At 44.2% G+C, this 19656-nt stretch overlaps 1 long non-coding RNA gene across 1 annotated transcript; it reads left to right on the top strand.

Annotated features, from left to right (window-relative positions):
- The first annotated feature begins 6271 nt into the window (after window positions 1-6271).
- Window positions 6272-17741, top strand: LOC308460681. The gene is made up of 3 exons (XR_013978717.1): window positions 6272-6382; window positions 7488-7596; window positions 17685-17741. It is a non-coding gene; the product is annotated as an uncharacterized lncRNA (long non-coding RNA).
- Window positions 17742-19656: the final 1915 nt, after the last annotated feature.

Below are 19656 nucleotides of genomic sequence, written 5' to 3'. Positions count from 1 at the left end.
TGCATCTTTTATCCTTATCTAACTATTGCCAACTATTGCTCCTGCCAACTTAGCAGTTCGAAAGCACACAGTGCAAGTAGATAAATAGGTACTGCTCCGGCGGGAAGGTAAACAGCGTTTCCATGTGCTGCTCTGGTTCGCCAGAAGCAGCTTAGTCATGCTGGCCACACGACCCAGAAAATGTACGCCGGCTCTATCGGCCAATAAAGCGAGATGAGCGCCGCAACCCCAGAGTCGGTCATGACTGGACCTAATGGTCAGGGTCCCTTTACCTTTACTAACTATTGTATAATAAGCACAATTACCACTAAAACTTCCACATTACAAGTGTCTTTACATCCCTGCCAAAGATTTGAACTGTTTACAATGGTCTTTTAAGTAAATTACAAATTTACGCCAGTCTTTAGAAAATACTTGATCTTCCTGGTTTCGGATCTTCCCCATCAGTTTTGCCATTTTCGCATACTCCATCAGTTTCATCTGCCATTCTTCATTTGTTGGTATTTCTCCTTTCTTCCATCTCTGGGCTAGTAGCGTTCTCGCTGCCGTTGTTGCATACATAAAAAGTCTTTTATCTTCTCTTGGAAACTCTTCACCTTTAATAGCTAGTAAAAAGGCTTCTGATTTTTAAACAAATGTATTTTTGAACGTTTACTTAAGTTCTTTATATCCTTTCCCAGAAAGCATTTAGCAATGCACATGTCCACCACATATGGTAAAAAGTGCCCTCTTTCTCTTTACATTTCCAACACAGTTTAGAACTTGTTTTGTACATTTTAGCAATTGTAGGTAAAGGTAAAGGGACCCCTGACCATTAGGTCCAGTTGCGGACGACTCTGGGGTTGCAGCGCTCATTTCGCTTTACTGGCCGAGGGAGCTGGTGTACAGCTTCTGGGTCATGTGGCCAGCATGGCTGAGCCACTTCTGGCGAACCAGAGCAGCGCACGGAAACACCGTTTACCTTCCCGCCAGAGCGATACCTATTTATCTACTTGCACTTTGAGGTGCTTTCGAACTGCTAGGTTGGCAGGACCAGGGACAAAGCAACGGGAGCTCACCCCGTTGCGGGGATTCGAACCGCCGACCTTTGATCGGCAAGTCCTAGGCTCTGTGGTTTAACCCACAGCGCCACCCACGCTGTGGGTATTTTACTCGGTGTTAAATACCAATGATACATCATTTTCATATAATTTTCTTTCAACGAACGGCATGCAGTCAATTTTATTTCCTCTTTCCATAACTTTTCCCAGGATGAAAGTTGGCTATTATATGCAAAGTCTCTATCATCACTGCCTTGATTTTTGCAGCCTTCTTGGGGCATGAGCAATGTGCAAGACATGACTTGTCCTTAGTGCCGGATTTACGTATAAGCTGAAGAAGTTATAGCTTAGGGCCCCACAAAAAATTAAAAGGGAAAAAACAACCGGATGTACATTTCCAAAATATAAGATAAAAAACAAATAAAATAAAACCTACCTACAGCAACAGCATTTTGTGTTGTGTAGGCTCCTATGATGTAAGTAATGGGCCCCGCCTGCTAGCCTGCTCCCTAAAATATCACTGGTTTGTTCATTTCTATATATAGGGTGCCTACATTCTGCATGTGCAAATGGCTTTAGATACCTAGTAAAGGTAAAGGGACCCTGACCGTTAGGTCCAGTCGTGAATGACTCTGGGGTTGCGGTGCTCATCTCGCTTTATTGGCTGAGGGAGCCGGCGTACAGCTTCCGGATCATGTGGCCAGCATGACTAAGCCACTTCTAGTGAACCAGAGCAGCGCGCGGAAATGCCGTTTACCTTTCCGCCGGAGCAGTACCTATTTATCTACTTGCACTTTGACGTGTTTTCAAACTGCTAGGTGGGCAGGAGCAGGGACCGAGCAACGGGAGCTCACCCCATCACGGGGATTCGAACAGCCGACCTTCTGATTGGCAATCCCTAGGCTCTGTGGTTTAGACCACAGTGCCACCCACGCTGCAAATGGCTTTAGATTTTTATTTTTTTAATTTGATTCTGTTATGGCTTTAGATACCTATTAGGCCCATAAATTACCATATAGCATATATTCAACATGAAAAACAGCAACAATTTGTTGTTGACAAAGGACAGCTGGACATATAAAGGGCTCGTTACCTTCAGTAGCTTAGGGCCTCATCAAACCTAAATCCAGCCCTGCCTTTGCATTTTAGCCTCACAACAATGGCTCCATATCCATACTCCTGGAACGCCATGATGGAGCACAATTTTGAACAGAAAGAGATGCAGGGGCAGTCTTCTGAAGCTGCTCCCGGGCTTCAGGTGTGCAGAGTTGAGTAAGGGCTCTGTTCCACACATTTGAGTGACACGTGTCATTTCCCCCTCGGTCAGGGCAGAGCAATGCACGGGGAAGAGGACATTTGTGCAAAGAGCAGCCGAATTCAAATCACAGGGCAGGAAAATCTCTGTCTTGTGGCTGCCTGCTGGCAAGGAGTACAACATCCTGTCCCATGCCTTGGCCGGCTTCTGAACCATAGAAAATACTTGCGCAGCCAGCAGCCTTATTTACGCAAAGGAAAATGCCAAGAAGCATGTCAACTGTGTGTGCTACTCCTCAGAACGCGCCCAAGCATTAATGCTTACGTGAAGGGAGAGGCTGGGGATGGTGTAGTCTTTTTTAAAGATTAAAGGTAAAGGTAAACCATTAGATCCAGTTGTGGCCGACTCTGGGGTTGCGGCGCTCATCTCGCTTTACTGGCCAAGGGAGCCAGCATACAGCTTCCGGGTCATGTGGCCAGCATGACTAAGCCACTTCTGGTGAACCAGAGAAGCGCATGGAAACACTGTTTACCTTCCCGCCACAGCGGTACCTATTTATCTGCTTGCACTGGTGTGCTTTTGAACTGCTAGGTGGGCAGGAGCAGGGACCGAGCAACGGGAGCTCACCCTGTTGCGGGGATTCGAACCACTGACCTTCTGATCGGCAAGTCCTAGGCTCTGTGGTTTAACCCACAGTGCCACCCGTGTCCCTTTTTAAAGATACCCCATCATAAATCTGGCAACAGGAGAAGTTGGTGTGGGGTGAAACCTTTTGACGAATGTCCCTCTCATTCCTTCTGAGAATGTGGTAGTGATGATGATCTTTGCCTGGATCAAAAGGTAAAAGGGGTGGTGGTCTTGTAGTAAGGGGTGGTCAGACCTCACCTGGAGTACTGTGTCCAGTTCTGGGCACCACAGTTCAAGAAGGACACTGACAAACTGGAACGTGTCCAGAGGAGGGCAACCAAAATGGTCAAAGGCCTGGAAATGATGCCTTATGAGGAACGGCTAAGGGAGCTGGGCATGAAAGCCTGGAGAAGAGGAGGTTAAGGGGTGATATGATAGCCATGTTCAAATATATAAAAGGATGTCATATAGAGGAGGGAGAAAGGTTGTTTTCTGCTGCTCCAGAGAAGCGGACACGGAGCAATGGATCCAAACTACGAGAAGATTCCACCTAAACATTAGGAAGAATTTCCTGACAGTAAGAGCTGTTCGACAGTGGAATTTGCTGCCAAGGAGTGTGGTGGAGTCTCCTTCTTTGGAGGTCTTTAAGCAGAGGCTTGACAACCATATGTCAGGAGTGCTCTGGTGGTGTTTCCTGCTTGGCAGGGGGTTGGACTCGATGGCCCTTGTGGTCTCTTCCAACTCTATGATTCTATGATATATAATGAAATGAATAGGATGTTTACAGTAACGTTTGTAAAACAACAACAACACAGAAGCTTTTCTTTTGGGAATTGTAGGGACAGAACTACCTAAACTGTATATTCATGTATGCAACTACAGCGGTAAGAATGTTACTTGCCCCCAAATGGAAAGAGGCAGAAGTCCCAGCAAAGGAAGAATGGATACAAAAACTTATGGATGGCAAAACATACTGGAAGAATAAGAAATCAAGGTTACATACGCTTCAGGTTACAGACTCCGCTAACCCAGAAATAGTACCTCGGGTTAAGAACTTTGCTTCAGGATGAGAACAGAAATCGTGCTCCGGCGGTGCGGCGGCAGCAGGAGGCCCCATTAGCTAAAGTGGTGCTTCAGGTTAAGAACAGTTTCAGGTTAAGAACAGACCTCCGGAACGAATTAAGTACGTAACCCGAGGTACCACTCTATCTTAAATTGTAAAACAGGATAATTAATAAAAATTATATAGAAAAACACATACACAAAGGGAATCAAAGGATAACCGTAGCTCTCCTGAGACCACCATACCCTGCCTAGGGAGGCTGCCATTTTGGGGAAGCCAATGCACCCTGACTGCTCTCAGGCACCACATACACCCAAGTCACCCCTAGGAGAAGAGACAGCGGCATCTCTGAGTGGTAACCCCAAAATGGAGATGTGTCTGGTACCACAAAGGCGACCATCTGCTGTCCTTGCTTCTCAGGAGGAAGTCAGATTCCTCATGTACCCAAAAGACAGTGAGGTAGAAGAGCAGTCTAGGCCTAGGGCAGGCTGAAGCAAAAGCTTCTCCTTGCTGGACAGCTCCCTGTTCGTCCTGAATACCTTGATTCCTGACTCACTGGACAGCTCCTCGTACTGGCAAGCAGGCCATTAGGCAGTTAAAGTGGCCACTGGAACAGCCAAGGCAGCTTTCAGACTAGGCAGCCAATGTCAAATCTGTTCTTTATTCAATTCACTCTGTTCTTCTTCAGATAGCAGGGGAGGGTGTAGCCAGGAAAACGGCCTTTCAGGGTTTTTCCATGCTATCCTCCCATCGTTTTACAGAGCTGGTCTGCAGCAATATTTCAGAAACTTAAGGTGCAGTCGCAGCACTTGCTTGTCGAGCGCAGGTGGGCAAGGTGAATTTGAAGTTTTGCAGGGTTGCTGTTTCCTTTTTGTTTCCCTCAGTACGCCAATGCAAACCTTGATCAGTCCCTCATGCAAGTCGCCAGGTAAAAGGTAAAGGGACCCCTGAACGTTAGGTCCAGTTGCGGACGACTCTGGGGTTGGGGCGCTCATCTCGCTTTACTGGCCGAGGGAGCCGGCGTACAGCTTCCGGGTCATATGGCCAGCATGACTAAGCCGCTCCTGGCGAACCAGAGCAGCGCACGGAAATGCCGTTTACCTTCCTGCTGGAGCGGTACCTATTTATCTACTTGCACTTCATGCTTTCGAACTGCTAGGTTGGCAGGAGCAGGGACTGAGCAACGGGAGCTCACCCCGTCATGGGGATTCGAACCACTGACCTTCTCATTGGCAAGCCCTAGGCTCTGTGGTTTAGACCACAGCGCCACCCGCATCCCTGAGGTAAAGGTAAAGGGACCCCTGACCATTAGGTCCAGTCGCGGACGACTCTGAGGTTGCGGCACTCATCTCACTTTACTGGATGAGGGAGCCGGCAGACATACCTTCAAATCTCAGGCTTGGCTAGACAGGTATCCGTAGAGGGAGGGACAGAGAAAGATGGCATCCCTACAGGCTACAGCTGGGATGGGGATCCTTTGGCTCTCCAGATGCTTTTGGGCTCCAATTCCCATCAGCCCCAACCAGTATTACCAGTTGTCAGGGCTGAAGTGAGTTGTAATTCAGCAATGTCTGGAGATCCACAGCTTCCGCATCCTGGGGACAGTGACACTTCAAATCATAGAATTGTAGAGCTCGAAGACCACCAGGGTCATGTAGTCCAAATCCACAACGCTGAGATCAAGAAGCTCATGTTCTACTGACTGAGCTATCCCAGCTATGTCCTCAAACAGAGGACATCATCTTCTAAACAACGTCTTTAGCCTAATTACACTTTTAACACAGTATTTCACCTCAGAATGAGTTAGTTAACAACACGGGTTGCCTTTTTTACTATTATAAACAGTACTTTTTGTTTCTAGTTAACAATATACATCTATAGACAGGGAAAAAGAAAACTCTTCACCGCACCGCATATGAATATCCGCTATAATTTTTCTTAGAATCGTTTTATTTACAGCACTCTAAAGTGATTTTATGTTTCGGAAGGAAGGCTTCTGATATCCCTTTGTGTCTTTGGGGCTGAACTATGTGTTCTGGTACTGGGCACATAATTTTGGTTTTGGACATCCTCTGTCAGGGTGTTTTGAGAGGAGATGGCTCTTCACATTTGATGCCTCAGGGCTATCTGTTCCTTGCTGTTGATGCTCCCTAATTCACCTCAACTTCTTCCCCTTGCCTCTGAACTTCCCATGATCCTCTCTGGCCGTCACCATTTTTAGATCCAATTAGCCTCTTACGACTCATGTCGATGAATTCCAGGCCAACTGTTATCTGAAGCATTTATGGCGTCCCTTCTCCTTCGGAGCGTCAGTTTTGTTTAGGGCTCTTTTAGCCCTCAGCGTAAAAGACAGTTTTGCTTGATCTAGGAGACCATTCTAGGAGCCCCTCAAGTGGGGTGAGGGGCTGATTTGGGGTGGGTTTCAGGAGAAACTCTCCTACTTTCTGTTTGAGGCTGGGCAGTTTCAATGATAGCAATGTATCGGCTATCACGAGGAACCATAGCTGTAATTTTCCTTTCTTTAAATTAATTGGCTTTCAGCTAATTGTAGACCAGCAGTGGCTAAGCAAGACCAGAATCACTATTACTTATTAAATTTGTATACCTCCCTTCATCCATAGATCTCAGGTTCAACATCATAGTCACAAAAGGAGAGTGTAACAGGGGCTGTGGCTTTCCTTGTACCAAACACCTTACAGAAATATTGTAATTTTTCCTATATTTGTTGGCTTTAATGCCCAGGATGGACTTTTAGGGATATATTCAACTAAGTAGTTCCACACATGTAATATTGGTAGTGCAATGGGACTCCCCCCCCCCAACTCCTCTTATCCTTCCTGTGTCATTCGAAATTGAGGGTTGCGAGAAACCCTAGGATGGATTTAGGGGGGCATGGAGAGAAGAGAGGGGGAAAACATTCAATTGTGCAAGGATAAATCCTTCCACTGACAGTACTAGCCATTTTGCCTATGCGGAATACAGCCATTACCTTCTAAATAAGATTTTAATAATGTGTCTTTTGTTTTGTTGTAAAAAACCCCAACACAAAACCTGTCAAGTCTGTAGATCATAGCAGAACAGAAATACGTATATAATATGGTGTTCACAGAGCTGAGCTATCAGAGCTCATGAAGCATTCATCTTTCAGGAACTAATATTATTGAGCTAATCTGTGCGTAGATTAGAGGGTCATAAACAGGGTGGTTGTTGAAGATTGACACATTCTGACGACAAAACCCTTACTCACCTGTGCAAACAGCCCCACAGACTCAGTTTGGATTAGCAATGTCAATTTTGTGTGTGTTAACAGCTCTGGGGATTAGGCGGAAATTCTTTAGCGGGTCTCCTGTCATTGACCTAATTTATCGCTTCACACACAACCGACCAATTTCTCTTCTTGAGTGAGGCATGAACAAGACCATATGCTTGATATTCCTTCTGTTTCTGAAAAGCTGGCTTCGTGCCCTCATCTTACGCAAAACATTTCTGGAATTTCCCCAAGGATAACATCTGTGTTGTTGCCGCGTTTCCAACCGAGTGGAAAGGAGCAGCGCCCCAGCCGCTAAACCGAAATGTTCTTACGCATCGGGGTGATCCAAAAGCAACATAAAGTAGGAGATTTGGTCTTAATAATGACTGTGACAAAACAAAAGCTTACTTGTGTGATAAAACATGCTTACTCAGATGGCATTTTCCCCCACCTTACTTCAGAGACCTAGCTTTCACTCAGATGTTAAATGTGTATCTGGCCTGTACCAGATCAGACTTTGGGCTGGAGTTCAGATGACTGAACGCTGCTCCATACAATGCTATTTCCCACAGGTTGAGCTAAATAAGGCTGCACATAGTAAAGGTAAAGGGACCCCTGACCATTTGGTCCAGTCATGACTGACTCTGGGGTTGCGGCGCTCATCTCGCTTTACTGGCCAAGGTAGCAGGCGTACAGCTTCCGGGTCATGTGGCCAGCATGACTAAGCCACTTCTGGCGAACCAGAGCAGCGCACGGAAACGCCGTTTACCTTCCTGCCGGAGCGGTATCTATTTATCTACTTGCACTTTGACATGCTTTCAAACTGCTAGGTGGGCAGGAGCAGGGACTGAGCAACGGGAACTCACCCCGTCACGGGGATTCAAACCGCTGACCTTCTGATCAGCAAGTCCTAGGCTCTGTGGTTTAACCACAGCGCCACCCGCGTCCCTAAGGCTGCACATACACAGCCTTTAAAACACACAGCATCCCTCAAAGAATCTTGGGAACTGTAGTTTAAAGGTGCTGTGAACAGTAGCTTGGCGAGGGTTAAAATATAGTTCCCAGGATGCTTGAGGGTAAGCCATATGTACATGTGCTGGGGGTTTGTTTGGCTTTTGAGTGGAGGGACATTTAACCATGAGAAACCCTACCTGTAGCTTGAATGGGGTGGATGAAACACTGGTTGACCACCTCAGTATAAAGCAAAGGTTAAGTTACCGTATTTTCGCTCTATAGGATGCACTTTTCCCCCTCCAAAAATGAAGGGGAAATGTGTGTGCGTCCTATGGAGCGAATGCAGGCTCCTTGGCTTCAGTGATAGCAACGTGAAACCTCCGAAGTGCAGAGGGAGAGCTCCCCCCGCGCTCCTTGGCTTCACGTTGCTTTCGCTGAAGCTGCCGGAAGCCCCCAGAGCGCAGGGAACTCCTGCTACGCTCCGGGGGCTTCAGGCGGCTATCCGCAAGCCTTCGGAGTGCAGCAGGAGTTACTGCTGCGCTCCGAAGGCTTGCGGATAGCCGCCTGAAGCCTGGAGAGTGAGAGGGGTCGGTGCACACCAATCCCTCTTGCTCTCCAGACTTTGCTTCGCTGGAGAGGCGCTGCACAGTTTTCCCTCTCTGCGCAGCGCCCCTTCAGCGAAGCGGGAGGAGAAATGGAAGGGGCTCCGTTTCTCCTCCCGCTTCGCTGAAGGGGCACTGAGCAGAGAGGGGGAGAAATTTCCCCCCCTGTTCTCCCCCTCCTATGGTCCGGTGCGTCCTATGGTCCGGTGCGTCCTATAGAGCGGTCTTGGGCTGGTTAACATTCTATGTCCTTTTAAATGTGTTTGCAAGGGGGGGGGATTGTTTTGTCCTTGTTCTTATTGTGCATTTTGTGTTTTTACATTGCATTTTTTTGCTGTGAATGGCCCCAAGATCTTCTGAGGAAGAGTGGCGTACAAATTTAATAAATGAATAAACAGAATAAAATACGCATGATTTCAGATTAAAGCTTACAGTGCTAGACTGCATAGTAAAAATAACAGATCTCATGCTTGCCAGCACCACACACACACACACACACACACACACACACTCTATCCCATTGATCCACAACACAGATCCTGACAGGGAGCTCTATCATTTGTATATAAAGACAAGAAAACCAATAGCAGTTCATAGAACCTTTCTATGTACACAGAGGTTGCTTATGATATGATGTGGTTTTAGGCAGATCCCATATTTATTTATGTATTGTTTAAAAGAGGATTCATAAGGATCCATGCCTCGGATCCATATCTTTGCACCATGGCAGCACTGGAAAGTACCACATTCGTGAATGTCACAGTTAAGTCGATGGAGACGGATAGGCAGTTGGAAAAAAACCAACTGTTTAAGCAGAGGCTTGACAACCATATGTCAGGAGTGCTCTGATGGTGTTTCCTGCTTGGCAGGGGGTTGGACTCGATGGCCCTTGTGGTCTCTTCCAACTCTATGATTCTATGTGGTTTCAAGAGGAATTCGAAGCAAGCACAATCTACTGCCAACCAGTCTTCTCAGTTGCAAGAAAACATTTAATGTAGCCATTGTATGATTGAAGGTCAAAATGAGTTACAGGCAAAATGCAGTCGCTTGGCTTCTAAAAATAATTGGCTCCGACGGTACATTTTAGAAGATATACACGTACCAGCAAGGAAGTACATCAAAATAAATGTCTAAGTGTGCTTTTGCCATATTAATTATACTCCCTGCTAGGAATGCGTTTCCCCCTGAGAGGGGAATCCACACAATAGTTTCGGTACAAACAATAGGCTGGAACAGCAAAACATGATACTGCGGATTTGCATATGCGAACGGGCTTGACCTGTTTGATACGGAACAGATCAACATGCCGTGGATACATGAATGTAATGCCTCGCCTGACTTCTGTATTTTTAGTGGTGACATATATATTGGCCTTTAGGCTAGTCTTTTCAGAAAATAATAATAATAATAAAAGATTGAGGCATAAACTCTACAGCATGGGTGTCCAACTTGGGGAAACAATCTATCGCAGAAGACCAGGTCCCTGCAGGACTTGACATCCTTCTGCAGGGCTTGCAAGACAGAGCTGTTCTGCCTGGCCTTTGGTCCAGGCCCAGTTTGACCCCACTCTATGGGACCCTGTAAGTTACCTCTTTGGCTCTTTTATCTTTTATCATGTGGGACTGTGATAGGAATTTTATGCTCTTAGATATATGGTAATGTTCATAAGTGTATCAACCAAGCACGTACATAGATCAGCACAGGAAGTCCAACCTGGAACCATTTTGATTCCTAAACTGACCAAATCTTTTCTCTGCAAGGTCAAAATGGAAAAGCCTCCCCATTGTCTTTTCCTTCACAAATCCTGTCTTAGGGATATGTCTGTGTTTGAATAGGGTGTGAGCCTGTGACCTGGCCCAGGAACTAAGTATTTATCATTACAAAAGGCTAGCCAGGCTACCCAGGAAATCCAATCAAGTAACCTGCCAGACAGGAGATAAACAACAACAGGAGAAAAACAATATTAAAATTTCTGTGATGTAGGTGTGATGTATCTGAGGGGTGGTCTTAGGTTACACCCCTTCTGTGATGTATGTATGATGTTTCTGGGGGTGGTCTTGATCTACAGGGCTGCAATTTCAAAAGTCTTTATAAGGCCTTGCACGCCATTTTTCTGGGTCCTCCTCCTTTCCTGCGTGTGAGGGGAGCACCCTGTTGCAACAGATCAATAAAAGATCAAGCTTACTAGCTGCTTTGCTTCTCAATATTCTCTGGTTGGCCTCTGTTATTTTCTCCTACCAATAGGGAACCTATGTAAGGACTCTATATGGGCTCTTGGATACCCCATAAGGGAAAAGGGCAATTTTTGTTTACAACAGGACCAACATGGATAGCTGGCCCTGAGGAATACTTGAGGTTCCCAACCCCCTATGGTTGTAATTCGTAGGCAGTCATTTAATTTTATGCTGATTCTAATTTTTAATCAATTGTTTGATTGTGTTTTAATGTATTTGATGTTAGCTGCCCTGAGCCCGGTCTTGGCCGGGGAGGGCGGGGTATAAATAAAAATATATTTACTTACTTACTTACCTACAAAAAGCTCCACTTCCATAGAAGCAGCAGCAAGTATTGTTCTAACATTCTATCATGTTCAAACATGTTTGTCGGGGGCACTTCCTGGTCTGGCTATTGACAAAATAGCTCTCTGAGCCTGTTAAGAAGCTTTGCCCTTTATTACTAAAGGAACTATTGTTTGTGGTCCAAAATTAATATTACTGAATATGTCGATGGTGCCAGTGCAGGTGTATTGCCAAAAGAATTGGTCCTATATATCAGGGCAGCCCAACTTTTCGTACCAAGTGGGTTGCAAGAGTACTTTGACATGGAATCTGCACATTGCCTTGTCGCATGCTGGGAGGGAGCGAGGCCAAAATTTGACACACACCCCTGCCCTCCTGCTACCTTCCCAAAGCTGGGAATGCCCTAACTAGGCTTTGGGAAGGTGTGAGGGCCGGGGGCAGGCCATCAAATGTTCCTGAGGGCCGCCAAAAAAGGCCTTGGGCTGTGCGTTGGACCACCCTGTTGTATATTATTTTAACAGCAAGAATTATAATCGTAACTTGGTACCCCTCACTCTGGAATATAACTGCAATGGAGAAAATTACACATAATTTGAGATTTCAACAAGGACTGGAACCTTCAGATACTTTATAGGATTTGGAATTATTTTATGACATATACAGCGGAGCCATCATTTTCAAGACAACCCCCATTACAAGCCTAGAAAATCTGGAACTGTACTTGAAGATCTGATAAAGCTGATTAACTTTGTTGTTGTTTAGTCGTGTCCGACTCTTCGTGACCCCATGGACCAGAGCACGCCAGGCACTCCTGTCTTCCACTGCCTCCCGCAGTTTGGTCAGATTCATTTTTGTAGCTTCGAGAACACTGTCCAACCATCTCGTCCTCTGTCGTCCCCTTCTCCTTGTGCCCTCCATCTTTCCCAACATCAGGGTCTTTTCCAGGGAGTCTTCTCTTCTCATGAGGTGGCCAGAGTATTGGAGCCTCAGCTTCAGGATCTGTCCTTCCAGTGAGCACTCAGGGCTGATTTCCTTCAGAATGGAGAGGTTTGATCTTCTTGCACTCCATGGGACTCTCAAGAGTCTCCTCCAGCACCATAATTCAAAAGCATCAATTCTTCGGCGATCAGCCTTCTTGATGGTCCAGCTCTCACATCCATACATCACTACTGGGAAAACCATAGCTTTAACTATATGGGCCTTTGTTGGCAAGGTGATGTCTCTGCTTTTTAAGATGATTAACTTTACTTGGACTTTATTTTAACTTATGTGCAGCTACTCATTCTATGTGCCTCTTTTGTAGTTTTGTTTCTCATCTTCCAATTTTCTCCTGTTGCTATAATTGTCCTCTTTAAAATCTTTACAAAAAGAGTCAGCTTTGACCTTAGGAATGGCGAGGAGACCACCTTTCACATGAACAGATAATTTATAAGCTTTTACTCCATCTTCAGGAACGGCATGTTTACCTGTTTCCTATGGAATAAATTGCAGGCTTTCATGAACTCTATCCGCCTCCATCTCAAAGAGAAGAAGAAACCTGAGCTGCTTTTTGAAATAACAATTTTCTTTTAAGGACCTGTCATGGTTTTCTGATGAATTGTGAACGTTTTGACAGGGGGAGGGGAAGCTGCGTATAACAGGAAATCAGAATCATGAGTCACTTGCAAATATTTATTACCTGCCTATTTGTAAGATCTGAATTGACTTTTGCGGAACTCTCGTTTCTAGGATAGGTGTGGAGTGGGGGAAATTCCTGCTTCAAAGGTCAAAGCCAGGACTCTGAACTGAGTCCAGAAACTAACTGGTAGCCAGCGCAGTTGTGCCAGAATTGGCCTAATATGTTCAGACCTTCTGGTCCCAGTCAATAATCTGCCCACTGAGTTCTGCACCAACTGTAGAGGGATTCAAGTTACAAGAAAGGGGATTCTGGCTAAATATCAGGAAGAACTTTCTTGACAGTGGAATGGGAGGTTGTGGACCTTCACCGGAGGCTTCTAAGTAGAGTCTGGATGGTAATCTGTCATGGATGCTTTAGCTGAGATTCCTGCATTGCAGGAGGTTGGACTAGGTGACTCTCAAGGTCCCTTCCAGACAGTGTTAGAAATTATTCAGGAGCCAGGAGCATTTTGCTACTAACATGGGTTCAATTGTGGAGATCTCTGGATGCCAGATTGGCTTTGACATTGGTTCCTGCCATGTCAGATGGGGACTTCCCAAGCGCCATCTGAAAACCAGTTGGATCCATCAGCCTCCTAGGGTGGACCATTCTAATAGATCCCCCACCTCTCCAGAAAAGCCACTGAAAATCTAAAACTCATCAGAAGAGGACCCAACCATGAAAGATGCAGCCCTACCCATTTACAGAGGAAGGGCTGGGGGGGAAAACCCTAAGATGGCAAAGTTAATGTGCTTAATTAGAGAAAAATCAAAATTGTCAACATTTATTCAGAACTGGAAACTTCTTACAGACTTCTTGCATGAAAGAGAAAACAAACTTGTAATGTTGGGACATGGAGATTGAAAAGAATACTGGTTTACAGAAGATGGTTGGATTTTATGAGTGAATACTATATTTAGCTGCAGGACAGAGAACCGGAAGTCATTTTATCTTTCTTTAATCTCTCTCTCCTCTTCTTTTGCTTTCTCTCTCGCTTTTATTTTCATTCTTTCTGCCTTTATTCTTTTTTAGATTAAGAAGCTGTTTTGTTTCAGTGTATTATGTAAAGATACCTTGCCATGGGTATGAACCTTTCTATATTTTTTAATAAGTCTATCCATATCTATATCTATCTATCATCTATCTATCATCTATCTATCTATCTATCATCAGCATCTAATCTCTATCATCTATCTATCATCTCTCTCTCTCTCTCTCTCTCTCTCCCTCTCTCTCTCCCTCTCTCTCATCTATCAAAAAAGAGAAGGATTCAACCAAGACAAGACATTGATGTTACAAATTCCCCACTCTGAGAATTCCCCTCTTTCTGCCCTGTTGAGAAGACCAGATCAGAGTGTGACCTGTCACATGCATTGGGCAGATGACATGTTGGGAGAGCCCCATGGTTGTCACAGCAGTGATAAAGTTCAGCACCACCCCAGACTTAGTGACCACAATATGAATGTTGAGCCATTAAAGGAGATTAAGGGACTTGGTGCAAGACGGCAAATGGGTGGGGGGCCCTCCCTCCACAGACAAAGCCAGAGTTTGGAGTAATAATAATAATAATTTATTTATACCCTGCCCATCCGGCTGGGTTTCCCCAGCCACTCTGGGCGGCTTCCAAAAGAATATTAAAAACACAATAAAACATCAAACATTAAAAGCTTCCCTAAACAGGGCTGCCTTTAGATGTTTTCTAAAAGTCAGATACAGTGGTACCTTGGGTTAAGAACTTAATTCGTTCCGGAGGTCCGTTCTTAACCTGAAACTGTTCTTAAGCTGAGGTACCACTTTAGCTAATGGGGCCTCCTGCTGCCGCCGCGCCACCAGAGCACGATTTCTGTTCTCATCCTGAAGCAAAGTTCTTAACCTGAGGTACTATTTCTGGGTTAGCGGAGTCTGTCACCTGAAGCATCTGTAACCTGAAGTGCCTGTAACCTGAGGTACCACTGTAGTTGTTTATTTCCTTTTTGACATCTGATGGGAGGGCGTTCCACAGTACAGGCGCGACTACCGAGAAGGCCCTCTGCTTGGTTCCCTATAACCTCACTTCTTACAATGAGGGAACCACCAGAAGGCCCTCGGAGCTGGACCTCAGTGTCCAGGCAGAACGATGGGGGTGGAGATGCTCCTTCAGGAGTAGAGTTTTGGGGAGTGTTGTGAATTGATATTTGTTCTTCTGATTCAGCAGTAAACTGCGGGTTTTCCCAAGTGGTGGGACACAATAAAAACCTCTCAGACATGTGCCTAGAAATAACAGAATAAACAGAAGTGTGGTTGAGCCCATTCTCTGGAATTCTTAGAAAAATCTGATTAGGCGCATGTTTCATTGGCCTCACAAAATAAATCACTATCTCTCTTTTTTTTTAAATAACTTTTTATTCAAAATTAAGACAAAACATATTATCCAGAAAAATATCATCCTTATTCCCCCTCCATTTTTCCTCCCTCCCCCCACAGACTCCCCCCACCCCCCAACTTCCCTCAGTTCCAGTCTTTGATTTCTCTAAAAATGCTGTTTTCTGCATGTAACACAGTTGTATAGATCCTCAAACTATTTAGCTGATTATTATCAATAAAAAGTTTGTGAATGTTTATTCAAAACCAGCTAAGGAGTCCAGTTCACTTTGTTGCGTCTTCAAATACTTTGTAAAGGGTTCCCATTCATCTTTAAAGTCACAGTTATCCTGGTCCCGTAGCTTGTATGTCAATTTTGCCAGCTCTGCATAGTCCATCAATTTTTCTTGCCATGATTCTTTAGTTGGGGTTTCTTCAGTCTTCCATCCTTGTGCTACCAGAACTCTCGCGGCCGTTGTCGCATACATGAAGATGTTTTTCAACTTTTTTGGCAGGTCTTTCCCTACAATCCCTAACAAAAATGCCTCGGGTTTTTTAACAAATGTTAAATGGAACATTTTTTTCAATTCGTTGTATATCATTTCCCAAATTTTTTTAATTACCTTACAATCCCACCACATATGATAAAATGTCCCCTCCTTTTCAAAAGAAATCACTCTCTACCCTGAAACAACATGTGTCATCCACCCAGTGGATGCCCGCCTTTGCTGCGTAGCTAATGAAACGATTCCAATTTTTAAAAGGACGCACAGACTACAAAGGTGTTCGCCTACGGAAGTTGCATCAAATTGGATTGGTTAAGAGCCCTTTGGTGCTCTTCAGACTCAGCCGCCAGTCGTTTCAACAGAGCTTGTGTAGAAGGAAGTTTAAGTGGATTGTGCTGTGGGGTTTCCTTGTGTTCTTTGTATGATTTAATGTGGCTGACAAAACTCGTTTTCTCAAGAGTTGGCCAAGGAATGTGAAACTGAGATACTAACAATCTTGCTCTCTAGCTTTAGACAAATGCAAGTTCCCTAGCCCCGCAAAAAACACACACAAAAAAACCACTTTGGGAATTTTGTGGGGAAATTACCCAAACGCTTCTGGAGAACTAGAAATCTGTTTAGGAAGTTTATGACTGTGTGAGAAGCATACGTATTTGAGGAATTCTTCTAAGCATTAATCACGAATTTGTTGAAGCAACTGAACTGAAACATCAGTTAATATGTTAACCACTGCAGCTTCAAGCGGATTTATAGAGTTAGCAGAAGCAAAACTCCATTCTTAGGGTAAATTTGTAGCTATTACCTCCTTGGTTATCAAGGACTTAGAAAAGATTGTGATCGGGTTCTTTTTTTATAATCTTCTAGCAGCCATTAAGGGTGTCCCAGTTGTGTCCCAGAGATTCAACCCCCAAGATATCATTTAGGCTACTGAACTGAAAAGTCAATTAATGTGTTACAACTGCAGCTTCCAAGGAATTTGTTGCTGTTTCATTATTTAGCAAAATGCTTCTTACTTACTAGAACAAAAGACTTCTAAGGGGTTTACAGCAGGCAGCCTAAATTACTCATTAGAAACACCAACAAAAACATTAAAAACAAATTACTTTATCTATCTATCTATCTCTATCATCTATCTATTGTGTGTTTGTGTGTGTGTGTGTGTGTGTGTGTGTGTGTGTGTCTGTAATTTTAAAATGATGGGGAATAAATTGGTAGATAATATTTAATCCTAGATCCCTATGTGATGTATGGAAGTGAGAGCTGGACCATAAACAAGGCTGATCGCAGAAGAATTGATGCTTTTGAATTGTGGTGCTGGAGGAGACTCTTGAGAGTCCCATGGACTGCAAGAAGATCAAACCTCTCCATTCTGAAGGAAATCAGCCCTGAGTGCTCACTGGAAGGACAGATCCTGAAGCTGAGGCTCCAATACTTTGGCCACCTCATGAGAAGAGAAGACTCCCTGGAAAAGACCCTGATGTTGGGAAAGATGGAGGGCACAAGGAGAAGGGGACGACAGAGGACGAGATGGTTGGATAGTGTTCTGGAAGCTACCAGCATGAGTTTGACCAAACTGCGGGAGGCAGTGGAAGACAGGAGTGCCTGGTGTGCTCTGGTCCATGGGGTCACAAAGAGTCGAATACAACTAAACGACTAAACAACAACAACAACAGATCCCTATGTGTGTAGGTGAAGAAACAAAGGAATACAGCTTCCCGCTTGTATTCAAAGCACAGGCCTGAACAGACTCTCCAATCGGAGATTATCACGAGGAGTTTTATTGTGATGTGGAAGAGTGGGGAACTGAATTTAAGATTGGAAAAACGAGAAACTGATAGAAATTAACATACCTGTTCTTCCCTGTTCCTTAGAGCCTGGAGCAGCATTCTACTGGAGGACAACAGCATGGATGGAACTGTGAACAGGCCCATTCCTGCTTGGAAGTGAGGAGGCTGCGCTGCAACATTTTGTTGTAGATCCAACCTGCTTTCTCTAGTTGTGACCTCAGTTGAAAATAAAAAGAGACTTCCCAAATAATAAGGTCATGGCTGGTTTCTGTATGCTTAGTCAGGGGGGGTTGTAGGTTGGTAAACACAAGTAAATTTTGTAAATTTATATTTTTTATAATTTATATTTTTTATAATTTATAATTTTTTGTAAATGTTTGTAAATTACAGGAGAAAGGGGGGTGGGGAGCCAAAAAGGGGGTGCTGTGGTATTGAAAGGGCTAGAGCCTTGGTTGTAACGCACATCACTTTCATTTACCGTACTTGCCCTTTCATTTACTCCAAACCAAATGAATGTAATGACTCAAGAATCTTAACAGCAAAATACTGGAAAAACGATTTAACACCAACAAAAGACGACTGGCGGTTAGAGTTGTGCGAGTACCCTGAACTCCCCAAAATGACAGAGTTAATTAGAAATCAGGCAGAAGATAAGGTTAAAAAAGAATGGGATTGCTTTAAAAATTATCTGAAAAAACATGGCTCCAAATAACAGCACTTGGTTGTGTTTAGATTAATTCCGCAGAAAGGGAACCCCACCCCCCGATTGTTTGGACAAACAATTAAATACAGATTATTTAAATGCAATAGTGGAGTTGAAACCGCAAAGAGATAGAGCGAAGTCAACAAACTCATAAGGGGCTCACAGCAGAATGAAGGTAACTTCTGTATAGGATTTTGTGTACAGAATATTCAAGTTATGGTTTGTACTCCTTAAATAATGTTGCAAATGATAAATAATTTTTCTTTCTTTGTTTTGTTTTGTTTTGCTCTCCTTTTTTCTTTCTCCTTTTTAATTTTATTATTTTTTATTATTTTCTTTTTTGTTCTAGATATTTAAATATTCTCACTATATAATTTGCACCAGTGTTTTTTTTTTTCTTATTGTAGAATATGTAGTTTAGGTTCAGTTTATTATTGTTATTCTTCTCATTGTACATTTCAAAAATGTAATAAAGTATTAAAGAAGAAAAACGCAAGGTATTGTGTTCAGAGTCCATTTTTGTGGGGAAAGGTAGCTGTGAACTCGCTGGTCAAATGCCAGAAAGCTGGATGAACCAAACCTAACCATCTCCATGCTTCTAGAGGCTTCAACCAAGATGCATCTCTTGAAACCCGAGATCATCTTGCATCACATCCCAGACAAAGCAGTGATGAAGGCCTGCTGAATTAATGAAGAGAATTTTTATCATCCACTGGGTTCCCCTGATGCAGATCAAGTATATTTGCTTCTGTTGTTGTTGTTTAGTCGTTTAGTCGTGTCCGACTCTTCGTGACCCCATGGACCAGAGCACGCCAGGCACTCCTGTCTTCCACTGCCTCCCACAGTTTGGTCAAACTCATGCTGGTAGCTTCGCGAACACTGTCCAACCATCTCGTTCTCTGTCGTCCCCTCGTGCCCTCCATCTTTCCCAACATCAGGGTCTTTTCCAGGGAGTCTTTTCTTCTCATGAGGTGGCCAAAGTATTGGAGCCTCAGCTTCAGGACCTGTCCTTCCAGTGAGCACTCAGGGCTGATTTCCTTCAGAATGGATCGGTTTGATCTTCTTGCAGTCCATGGGACTCTCAAGAGTCTCCTCCAGCACCATAATTCAAAAGCATCCATTCCTCGGCAACCAGCCTTCTTTATGGTCCAGCTCTCACTTCCATACATCGCTACTGGGAAAACCATGGCTTTAATTATACAGACCTTTGTTGGCAAGGTGATATTTGCTTCTAATACCTCCTAACTCAGAAGCAAACCGAGCAAAATTAATTGTTGAGTTTCTCTTTGTTTTGGAAGGTTGCAAATAGGCACACACACAAAAAACCCCACATAGACAAATACATTGACTTCT

This window comes from Podarcis pityusensis (assembly GCF_964106645.2).
Source record: "Podarcis pityusensis genome assembly, chromosome: 13".
In the NCBI taxonomy this organism is placed as follows: domain Eukaryota; kingdom Metazoa; phylum Chordata; class Lepidosauria; order Squamata; family Lacertidae; genus Podarcis; species Podarcis pityusensis.
The sequence above is the reverse complement of the archived record's forward strand: the minus strand, read 5'-3'. Positions and strand labels throughout refer to the sequence as shown.